The sequence below is a fragment of the Protopterus annectens genome, chromosome 10.part0 (assembly GCF_019279795.1).
Source record: "Protopterus annectens isolate FY-2018-M chromosome 10.part0, PAN1.0, whole genome shotgun sequence".
Lineage (NCBI taxonomy): Eukaryota > Metazoa > Chordata > Ceratodontiformes > Protopteridae > Protopterus > Protopterus annectens.
In genome coordinates, this window is record NC_056744.1 from 982,680,869 (window position 1) to 982,693,444 (window position 12,576).

The window sequence follows — 12,576 nt, forward strand, 5'->3', positions numbered from 1 at the left end:
ACTCCAGCTGAGAATCGAACAGGAGAACCTCTTGCTGTGAGGCAACAACGTTACTGCTGCACCACTGCGGCTTGAACAGTGTGGATCATTTTATACAAGATTTAAATGTGAGCAGGTTTAATTTATGATTTGACGGCCTTCGAGTGGGGGCCAAAGTTGTCTTTTTAGATATTTGAATGGAAGGTATGGTCAATGGCAGTATAGAAATGAGGGTCCATAGAAAATTTAAGGATGAAAATAATTTTTTACATATACACAGTTGCCACCCCACACACACACACACACACACACACACACCCACACTAAATGCTTTACCTTTTGGGGAATTTTTAAGATTGAAGAGATTATGTAGTGATAAAGGGGACTTTCAGCAGGAATTGGGGAAAGCGATTCACATTTTTAATGGGGAGGGTATGATATGAGGATATTATGGAAATGTAAGGAGAAATTATATGGGCAGAGGTATGAAGGTTCATTTGTATTTTAGGAATGAGAGGGGTTTGGTAAGAGAAAGAGCAGGACAGGAGCCAATATTCTTTGTTACAAGATATACACTATTTTCAGTTTGGTAAAATATCTTTGGGGTATTTAACAAAGCACAAGGATTTAGGCTTTATATTGGAGGACCAACCACAAATTTCATACAAGCATGGTAGAAATATTAGTGACATTTCAGTACATGGCAAATTTAGTTTACCAATAGTTAATTTAAATAATGAAGTTGTGTCCAAGAAAATGTTTCCTTGTGGTAGATACTCTTGTTGTGGTTTCATGATGAATAGTTTTCCCAAAAAAAGTTTAGTTGTGAAAGTATGTGGGGGTGATATATACTCTAAAATGCCCATGTAACAAGTTTTACACTGAGGAAAGCAAAAAGCTTTTTGGCGTATGAATAAAGGAACATATTAGAGATATAAAAAGATGTAAGCCGCGGTGGTACAGCTTCACAGCAAGAGGTTCTCCCGTTCAATTCTCGGCTGGAGCGCCTTCTGTGTGGAGTCTGCATGTCCTCCCCGCGGCCGAGTGGCATTCGAAAGACATGCGTGAATGGGCATGCCTTAATTTAAGGTTGGGCATCGGGCTAGCACCTCGGCATGATAAAAATCAATTGCCAATCATTAGCGGACCAGTGTTCCGCTGTGGCGACCCCTAACCGGGAAAAGCCGAAAGAAAACCAACAACATTCGCGATATAAGAAGGTGCAAAGTGGATAGCCCTGTAGCTATGCATTTTAAAAACTACCACAATGGGGATGTACTGGGATTGCAGGCTACAGTATAAGAGCAGATATAAGTGTTTTAGTGTTTTTGATCTTAAAAGCAAACTTCTAAACAAAGAATCAATTTTTATTTTAAAATTTGAAACTTTGTCCCCCAAGGGACTTAACATGGAATGCAACTGGAGATGTTTGTTTTAATTGGATTTAATTTCATTTTATTAAGTGTTTGATTAATTTATGAGCATGTATTTTTTATAGGAGGAATTTATTGGAGAGATGTGTTATACTCTGTAAAGGCTGGTGAGCTGAGGCTCTAGAAGAGGAATTTCACATTATATTTTTTTTTAATAAATTGTTTAGTGGAATTTGGTTCATTCTTTTTTGTGGTTCCTGCTAATTTCAAGTTCTGAGGTGGTTGCTTAATTACTAGTTAATGTTCAAGCCTTAGGTTAAAAAGTGCAGCTGTTTTACCTGTATGATTTATGGTTTAGTTTCTTGAGTGTAAGCATACTTCTGATGAAAATGCTTGAGTTTAGCCCAAGGTGGTGGATGTTCACCCTGATCTGCCAACTTTACTCCATTTTTTTGAGGATGGTATTTTTGTTTCCTTTGTGTGGACCCAGAGTGAACTTGTCCAGAATGTGGAAGTGGAAACCTCCGTGGTCTAGGAAATCATGGCAGTGCTTGGCTAGTTGGCTTTTGAAGATCTGCCATTTCATTTCAGACAGGTAGTGTGCAACCCTGATTTTTGAACTTTTTTACAGTTTTCCCTATGTAAAAACAACTGCAGATATTACACTCTGCACAGTATATCACAAAATCAGTGTTGCAATTATCAAAATAAGTGCTATTGATTTTTCTCTTGAGTACTGGACACAAGAAGTAGTTCTTGTTCCTCATAGTATGGGGAAGTTGTCTACAAATTTAGGAGGAAGAAATTATTTGAAAGAGAATGAGCAGTGTGATCATGAACCAAAATCTACATAGCATAATGAAAGTGACACTGTGGGGGAAAAAGTGCTCCTCTGCCTCTGATGCCCTCTCCAAGAAGAGTATACATTTAGAACAAGCAAAAGTGTATATAATGGAGTAAAATAAAGTAGCAAAGGGTTGTCAAGATAAAAATTAGCAGTACTTGTGGTAACTGCAACACTGCTCTTGTGATATGTATTTTATTCTTTTATAGGTTTTTCAAGTCACTGTTTTTAAATTATACCTCTGGTAAATAGTTAGCCAAAAAAGGTATCATTATTTGCTCATAGATAAACCCTGCAGCTCCTGAGACTTTTTTTTTAACAAAAGCATCTTTATTAAATTATTGCCTATGATATAAATCACAACAAACCATATTAACCTATTTTCGGCTGCAAGCATTATACATCATTTATAGTGTATCCAGTCATTGTCAGTCAAATATTACATAGCTCATTAAATTCCTGCCTTCCCTTAAACCTCCTCCAAAACGGTATTCTGCATGTATTGCTCCCACAATTCCTATTTTTTCAATGTAATTTGCTCCTACCCTTTTCTAAAGATCCCACTTCAGTTGTTTTATCTGTTACTATATTAACTACTTCTAGTACAGTTGGTTTAGACTTATAGTTCCATTTTCTAGTAATTGCATTTTTGGCAGCCACCAAAATTAAACACAGCTACAGCTTACTATGTCTAGGCAATTCTGATTCTGTATCACAGTTCAGAAAATAATTTCCTGAGTTATACTAATTTGCTGACACAGTATTTCTGATAGAGTAGTCAGCAGGAGATGTTTATAGTCTGACAAATCATTACACACACAAAAAATATGTTCCCAATTAACTTTTTCATCCCCATCATACCTCCAACATTTGCAATCTAGCCAAGGACAAATTCTTTGCAATCTGCTTGGGGTAGAAAGCACTTATGCAAACACTTCCAAGCAAAGATCTTAAATCTTCTTGGTTTTGATGCATATATGGGACACATACATATATTCACCCCACTGTTTCTTTGTGAATTGCTTATCCAAACTCTCTTTCCAGTCCTTTTTGACTTCCTCTGATTGATTCCTATAGTTATCATACAATATTTCCTATGCCCTACTAATTATTCTTTTTTAACAGTAGCTTCTGTTCTAGATTCTACTAAAACCTCTACCAGTGGTGGTCTTTCACTTAGGATCCCCCTATTTATTTCTCTTTGCCTATACTCTGATATCAATCCTTGATAGTGAAGGCAATCTCTGGCCTCTAGTCCAAATGAATTATTGGCCTTTTCCCATTCTATTACCTTTCTGTCTCTAATTATTTGCTCCCAATACCTTGGGTTATTTGCTAGTTTTCTCCAGTAAATTCCAGCCCCCTCTTGCCTATTCTCTGTACCCCTAATTGAAGTCATCCCTATCAGCACAATCTCCTTTCTCCATCCCCATGTTGGCTTAGTTCTTAGAGTATTTTCTGCTGCTTTATGAATATAATATTCTGTATGGTTATTGTTATTCTCCTTAAGGATCTGCATCCACATTCCCAGTCTCTCCTTGTTTCTTGTGCTTCCCCCCTGTTTAATCATCAGCCCTTTCCAATTTGAGGTCCTGGCACATGTTGAGGGGAAATAAAAAACTAATAGCTTTATAAATGCAAGGAACAGCTCTTTTCAAATACCAGCAATCTACACTTTTTTCATATCCTTTGTTTTCTAGCCACTTTACCTACAGGAAAAAATGTCCATTGTCTGAGATATAAATTAAGATCTTTAATCCATACTTCCTCTTGTATAGAATCAGGAGAGATGATTTTATTTAAATATACATATACGATTGGTACAGTTTTATATCTCTCTCTAGCAACCAAAGATGATAATATTATACTGCTCATATCCATCCTTTTTCATTTTGCAGTATATACCTAAGATATATTGCAGTCAAGAAAAAGTATTCATTCTTTAATAACACTAGCATAAACAGCAATCACTGATGAGACTCCCCTCCTAGTCTCACATTTAAAATGGCTTTACAATACAAATGCAGTTCACTTCAAGACATTAAGTATACATATTTTACTAAGAACAAATACTTATTACTTAAATTATATTTTCAGTCCCTTCATTGTCCTAAGTGATACTTCCAAGGTGGATCTTGTGCTTTACAGTCCTACCACCAGTTTAATACAGTCAACAAACTTTCAGCCTTTTTTAGCCACTTCTTGCAGAAGCATGGTTTTCATATATAAACTGTATCTTATGGAAATGAAACTACAGTTCTTCTGTTTATTTCCTTCTTTCACATCATTGCTAGTCTTCTTCTTAATCATCTCAACCACCCAACACCAGTGCCTACTTTAAGTCCAAGGTACTCCTGATTTTCTAGTCAATTCCCTTTTTTCTGTCACCCAGTCATTTTCCTTTGGAACAATGGGAAGACCTTTCACTACTAAGTTTACTCTATGGACATTTATTGGTCTCACAAAATGAGAAGACGAGTCCCCTTCAATGCTGACTCACTCTTTCTTTGGTAAACTTTTTATTTCTCCTTAGCCTGTCCTGTATCCAAAAACAAATTTGATTCCCCAGGAAAATTTCTAAAACCAGCTGAAAATAACATTCAATTTCACACCTGCATTTCAACATTCTCTGATTGCAGGAATAAACTTGCTTCACTTCTGCCTGGTGTACAGTGAATAATAATTTTCACAAGCACTCTAAAGTCCCCAGTTGTAATACTTTTCCCTTCTTACAGAATTTTGTCAGGAGAAGCTCTTTCTACTGGCAGGGCTACATCTTTACTAACCTAAGTCTTTGTTTCGGACTTCCAAGTTGGTGGCACACTGATCAACAGCTTAACATTGCTCTCCCAGTATGAAAAAAGAAACTGAGAGATAAGGGCTACTAATTCTGATACTTATAGTAAAATTCAGTTACTGACTACTAAGTATACTGCCTGGATGCCAGCAAAGAAAAAAAAAACTTAGAGATCCTGAAAGAAAATCATCTAGAAAAGGTGAAGAGAAAATGTTGACTGGGAAGAATCCTGCACGTGTTCAGCAAAAAGCAGTTCACACTCCAGCTTTGGTACACAAGATGGCTTCCAGTAATTTTAGAGCAAAAAAAAAAAAAAAACAAATGTGCTCAGAGGTGATTAAAATAAATTAAATGTTGAAGGAGTACATTAACTCAAATAACAGAAGGCTGTAAAAAATGGAAGAAGCTTTAAACAGCTACTCAGACGAATTAATAAAACCGCAAAAAACAGAGGTCGAAGTGAAGAAAAGGCTGGCTGAGTCTGTCACTGCTGAAGAAGAGCTATTTAAAAAAATAGTACTTAGTGGACATAGCACCCAGAGAAAAACTGAGATTTCTTACTGTACCAGAGAAACTGGAAGGAACAGACTATATTAATTTTATGAAAGCACAAATAAGCAACTGGACTGGTATTCCACAGTAGGATTTGTTAACTGAAAGGGATCATCATGTGTACGCTCCAAATTTGGCAACAAGAAAGCAGCCAAGACTCCAAGACTAGTGTTCGTAAAGATGCAATCATACCAGCAGAAAGAGTGCCCTTCTGCCACAGTTTTGCCAGAATTAAAATTAATAAAAATTGGAGACAGTACAGTGTTTTTAGAAAATGATTGCTTCTCTTCTGCCTGGTTTGCTGTGAAGACATTTATCCCAGCATTCAGGGAATGTGGAGAGGTAGGTGTGAAATTCAAGCTGCTGTACTCAACTGTCTTCAGGATGTTTTTTTACTGGAGGATCAAAGCAATTTTTTAAATCAGAATCGGCAAAGGAGGAAATACAAAAGTTTGTCCAACAAAAAGTGAGCTATCAAACAGAAGGGGACTCTGCTTTTCATTCTTCAAATAAATTTCATACATCGACTTTGCCAGTGAAATGTTTTCCAGTGTTCCAAAGAAAAAATTCTTGATACATAGAAAAAGCACAAGAGTTGACTAGAAGAATCAAGAGTACCTTAGTCTGGGGATGGGAGATATAGATGAACAGGAAAAAGACCAGCAACAATGAATCCATCCATCCACAACTCCTTTTCCCATTTTTCCACATGGGATTGGGGTGTCAATTCAACAGTGACAATTGTCTGGAGCCAAGGTTCACACTGCTGGGTGGCTAGCCCTGCCTTGGTATTTCTTTCACATTGCATACTCACAAATGTGGCCAATTTAGAGTGTTCAGTCCACTTACTGCATGTCTTTGGAATGTGGGAGGAAACCAGAGTACCTAGAGGAAATACACACAAACACAGGGGGAGGGCACATAGACTCTGCACAGTAGACACCTCAGCCAAGATTTAAACTAGGGAACCTGTTGTGAGGCAATAATGCTATACAATGTGCCACTATGCCCCCATCACTGAAATTAGTGAATAAATCTAAGACTAAAGCATCAATCACGTTTGTGAAGTATAGCTTTATAAGAAAAAGTCAATAAGAAAGGTTAGACTTTAGCTGACTTTGTTAAACTTGTGAGGGGGGGACTGAAAGGCATATATCATACTTCATGTAATTAATATTTGGAAGGACACTAAAAGGAAAAAGAGTAACTGTAGGTGAAACAACTTTTGTTCTTAAAAGGATTTCTATAAAACATTTCACATTTCATGATATAAATTGCATGTTATATAGTAAAGCATTTGTAGTGATTATTGTAGATGACGAAGATACTACAGTAAACAAGTACTTTTTTCTTTTTTAGTTTTAATAAATGTAGGCATTATAGTGTAAAAAGAGAAGAAAGGCTGGACAAAAGCATCATAATGTTAATTTGATCTTGGGTTGTTGGGATGGAGTGTAAAAGTGCACTTATTGTAATATATGAATAGTTCATATGTTTTCTCATATTTTTGCTTCAGTAAATTTCTAGATTAACGCTCTTCACTTAACCTAATAACAGGTTTATTGTGTAAGCAAGTGTGCTATAAAATAAGAACAGTTTTTAATGTAAAGAAATGCTTTATTTAGCAAATAAATGCATAGTTTGAGTTGAGAAGTCTGTAGCCACTGACATCTGTACATTTTGTTCTTATGTTTCCATGCAGACAAGCTGACTGCAGGTCCAGGCAATAAATCTCAAGAGCTCCGGGCATTGTTTTATGAGAGAAAAGTAAAATTAAAAGGTACATACAAGGGCAAGTAGCTTAGTAAAAAAAAAAAATAATGCTTGAAATTATTAGAAGTGAATAAGAGATTGCAGTTTTTCTGGTACCTAAATACCTCAATTCATTTACTAGAACAATGTGTAGTTTGGTTATATTTAAAGTACATGTGGTTTAGCATGGATAACCTTCATTTTAGGTTAGGTAATGCCTTTGGGTGCAGGTCTTGATTTGGGAACATTTTTCCTATCAGAAGTGTTAAACTTCATTATTTGAAGATGAACATGGTTCTGTGTGTTTTGTTTTAAGTTAATAGATTATGGGAATGTTCTGGGTTGTATTTAGTTTTTTTTTTCATTTGAGGGTATTCATTAACACACAAAGTCCTGTAAAGTGTGACATAGGTTGAAATGGAGATGACAAGAAACAACTATATATAGGAACAACCTGCCAAACATTAGTGGGTGTGTGTAACACAAAAGTTGGAAATAGATAATTAAAACCCTGACATATATAATAGATAGGTATAATAACTTCTTATAATGGCTACTCTATCCACATTATTTTAAAATGTCAATGGCCTCACATGTATAGAAAAAAGAAAAGAGTGTTGAATTTTATTAAGAAATGTAGAGTGTAAATAGCAATGCTACAGGAGACAAATTTGTAAAGAAGTGAGCATGTGAATTTAGATATTCAGCAGAATATTAGGGACAAAGGAAAAGGAAAAAGGGAAGTCCCTATACTAATTGCCAGAAGAGCACAAACAGTGATAGAAGTGGGAGATCATAATAGTAGATTTGTGGTAGTAATGGGCCAGTGGCAAGGGAGGAGGATTATGCTGGCATGTATTTATATTACACCTAAAACTGCTATTATGTAGCTTTAGAAAATTTTGGGAGAAATAAATAGTTTTCAGTGGGGACTGAAACTTGATTTGCAACTGTGAACATGTATCTGGGGACCTAGAAGGTAAAATATAAAAAAAGATGGTAGATTTCTAAAAAAAAAAAATATGAAAATATTTGGTATAGATAATGTGAATTCAGTAGTAGGAACTCTGAGAGAGTTTATATATTATTCCCCAAGGTACATTAACTGGGCTAGACTAGACAGAAATTATATTTCCTAAGAATGTATAAATTTAATTGCAAGCCTTTACACACATCCAATAACTATTTCAGATCATGTGCCAATAACAACTAAGATAAAAATACAGGGTAATGAAGTAAAAAGGAAACACTGGTGCTTCCCCACCTGTCTGTTAAAAAGAGAGGAATTCAAGGAATGTCTAGTTGAAATTATTCAGGAGTTATTAGGGAAGACAGAAATTTCTTCAGAAGTTATAATTAGTGAATGGCATAAAATGAAAGTGGAGTTTAAAAATAAGGTAGAAATAAAAGAAAAAAAGATTTAGTTAAGTAACAACAATTATGTAGAGGTACTGACAAAGGTTAAAGTATTTCAGAATAAAGGGAATCTCACAGGACAAGAAGAGGTGCAACTGCAGAGTGCTAAACAGAAAATAAGGGAGTTATCTAAATAATGTTCATGAGTTTAGAAAGATTGCTGTTAAGCAACAATTTTTTGATAATAGCTCCAGAGCACAAAAATGTTTAGTATGACTTGGGTAAGTAGAAAGGGTTGTTGTCAAATGCAGAGCCTATAATAAAAATAAACAGAGATCCTGTAGAGGTATTACAGATATTTTTTAAATTTTGTGAAAACGTATATAACGGAGAGAAATACGGAAATCAAGAAAAAAGCACAAATGAAAATATTTATGGAATACTTCAGTATGCTGAGGTTAGAGATAGATGATGCTCAACAATTAACAGTTAAGGTAGGGGGAGTTGAGATAAAAATGATGGCATATAATTAAGCTGCAAGAAAGTCTCCAGGAATAGATGGTATCTCTGTAGAAGTTTGGAAGCTAGGAGGGAAGAAAGTGCTAAAGATCTGTAAGTTTTTGTTTAACAGTACTTTAAAAGGAGGGTAAGCATCAGCATCCTGGAAGAAAGCTGTGGTGGTTGTAATACCTAATGACTGTGAAAACCCATCAGACTCAGCTTCATATAGGCCCATTTCAATTTTAAGCCATGATTATAAAGTGTATTTACCCATAATAATTAAAAAAATGGAAAAAGTGTTGCCAAAATTGATATATATGAATCAGTGTGGATTTCTGAAGGGGAGCCAAACATGTGACAACATTAATGGACCAGCAGTGATACAGAATAAAACAGAATGTAAGAAAATACCACTGTTGTTGGTGTGGCTTGATGGAGAGAAAGCATTCAACAGAGTAAGCTGGGATTTTATGAGCATGGCAATAAAAGCATTTGCCTTCCCTGATGCAATAACAAGGTTAATTAGGAGAATATATGAGAGTTTGTAGGCAAAGTTTTATCTGAACAGAGGAACCAGGTAGGGGTGTCCTTCCCATTTGTTATATGCATTATATTTAAAGCCATTGGCAAAGAAAATAAGGAGTTCAGAAATTCAAGGATAATTGGTATGATAATTAAGAAAAGGTGGCTTTATTTAAAGGCAATATTATTTTGTATCTGATAAAACCAGAAAAGGACAGCTCAGTGTTGTGGAACATTTTGAGACAGTTTCAAGTCTTTTTGGGATATAAAATTAATGAAGATAAAACAAAGAGTTGTTTCAGCAATACCCATATTTATGGAGACATTGTAAAATTAAATATTTAGAAGTATGGATGATTTTGGTATGACAGCTAAGAATATGTAGGAAGCTGACAAATAGCCAATGAAACTGTCATTTTTTTTTTTGTAAAATTCAATTACTGGCTACTAAGTACTGTCTGGATGTCAACAAAGAAGTTTAAAGAAACAACAAGAAAATCAACCAGCAAATGTAAAGAGAAAATACTGGTGGCAAAGAATCCTGCAGCTATGCAGCAAAAAAAAAAAAAAAAAAAAAGTTAAAGCTTCAGCTATGGTGCAAGAAATACTCGAGTAATTTAAAGGAAAAATAATTCAGATGTACGCCTTGATGATCGAAATAAATGAAACACTGAAGGAATGTATTAATGCAAATAACAAAAGACTGTAAAAATAAAATACCCTTTAAACAGCTGTCCAGATGAACTGATAAAAATGCAAAAAATCAGAGGCTGAAATGAAAAAAGGCTGTCTGAATATGAAGCTTTTCAAGAAGAGCTGTTTCAAAAAATGGTAGAATTAGAAGACAGAGCATGTAGAGGAAACCTGAGATTTTCTGCTGTACCAGAGAAATTGGAAGGAACAAACTGTATTAATTGGTAACCATTTGAAATGTTGGGACCCACTGGACTGATTTTAATAATTGGTTTAATTTTTGGTGTCATTCTAAAAGAGTGCAATATTTTCATCGTGAAAGGAGATGATCAACAGGCCACACTGTTGCCACGGATGGTCTGCATCTCTCCACTCTAGGCTTTTGAATATTAGCTAAAACATTGTCCTTATTGTCCTCCCCCATGGTGCCTTTTTTAGGCAATGCCAAACTGAAAGTCCTTCTGACTTAGCATATTAAAAGCAAGAAAACCTAAAGGTATTACTGCACAATGCTAGGAGTCTAAACAACAAACTCCACTCCCTACAAGCTCTCCTCACTCTAGAGAATGCTGACATCTGTTTGGTCCCTGAGGCATGATTTAAAGCCACAAAGAACACACCAACAGTGCAAGGCTATAATGCCTTCCATACATTTAGACTAGCTAATAGATAGGGACTAAAGGTGGAGGTGTCCTGATTTACATCAGAAATAAATATACCTCAAGTCTGTTCAAACAGGATGATGCACTTGACCTTTTCCACATTGAAATCATCATATGCAAAATCCCATACTATGCCTCAGGGAACCCATAACATGCATTTAAACTTATTGAAAACACTCACCATCCAACCCATTACCATATCTGTGCATGACTTTAATTACCCCACTATTAACTGCGAATCATATAAGACACCACACATGCAGACACAGAGGTTCCTGGATTTTGTAAACACAAACTCCCTGGGCTGGATTGTCAGTACACTGACTAGGGGCACAAACATACTGAATCTGGTCCTCAGTAATATATCTGAGAGTACTGCACACCCCCCATTCTGTCTTCTCCAATAAGATCAGACCACAAAAAGGTCTCCTGTGAAGTAAACTTAAAACCTGGAACCCCAGCTAACCCTGGAAAGTTCACTGTTGCCTATGTGGAGCTGTTCACAGTTAATAGCTGCCTAGAGGCACCTATACCCACAACAAAGAAGTCCAGAGCTAACTCAAAAAACAAACCACACTGGTGGAATCACAGCATCAATAGGTTGTATAACAGAAGGAAGAAAATTATGGCAAAAATTAGGAGGTGCAGCATCTAGCAGAATAAAAGCACTTTCAAACTAAACAAACAACTCAGCACATATACCAAAGCCAAATTTGAAGTAACTTTGGCTTCCCAGGCCAAGGACAACCAAAAGCATTTTTCCACTATGCCCACAACCTCACAGGCAATATACAATTATGTGCAGAGCTCATTGTTAATGGAGCCACCTATACAGAGCCAGTAGATATAGCAAACCTACTGGCAGACAAATTCATCTCCTTTCTCTCCCTCAACCTCACCTCAGGAAATCCCATCAAATCTACTATAACTAGCGAACAGGTTCTGAATGCCCTCTCTAAGGCCCAAAAAATCTGCATCGATGGGCCCAGACATTATCCCAGGATGCCTTCTAAATACCATTAAACATGATCTATCAGACCCCCTGAAATTGCTGCTTAACTGTAGTTTCCAAAGAGACTTCACGCCTCATAAATGGAGAACAGCAACAGTCATCCATCTGCACAAAGATGGACCTTTTACAGACCCTGGATACTACAGACCCGTAAGTCTCACTAGTCTTATATGCAAAGCCATAGAAAGAATTATCATGGAAATGATCAATAATGACATAGAAAGCCTCTAGACACTGGAACAAACCCAATTTTGTTATGTCAAAGGCAAATCATGCCTACTCAACTTAGTGGGCTTCTTTGAGAAGGTCACCAAAGCGATGGATGAGGGCAAAATGGTTCACATTGCCTACTGTGACCTGGTCAAACATTTGAAACAACACCCCACACGGGCATTGTTGACAAATTCAAGAGGTTAGGTATAAATGGTTGTGTCACCTGGTGGATAGCCAGCTAGCTCACAGACAGGACCCAGGAATTTAGAATTGGGGAGTCCACCTCTACATAGAGGTCAGTCACAATCAGAATTCCTCAG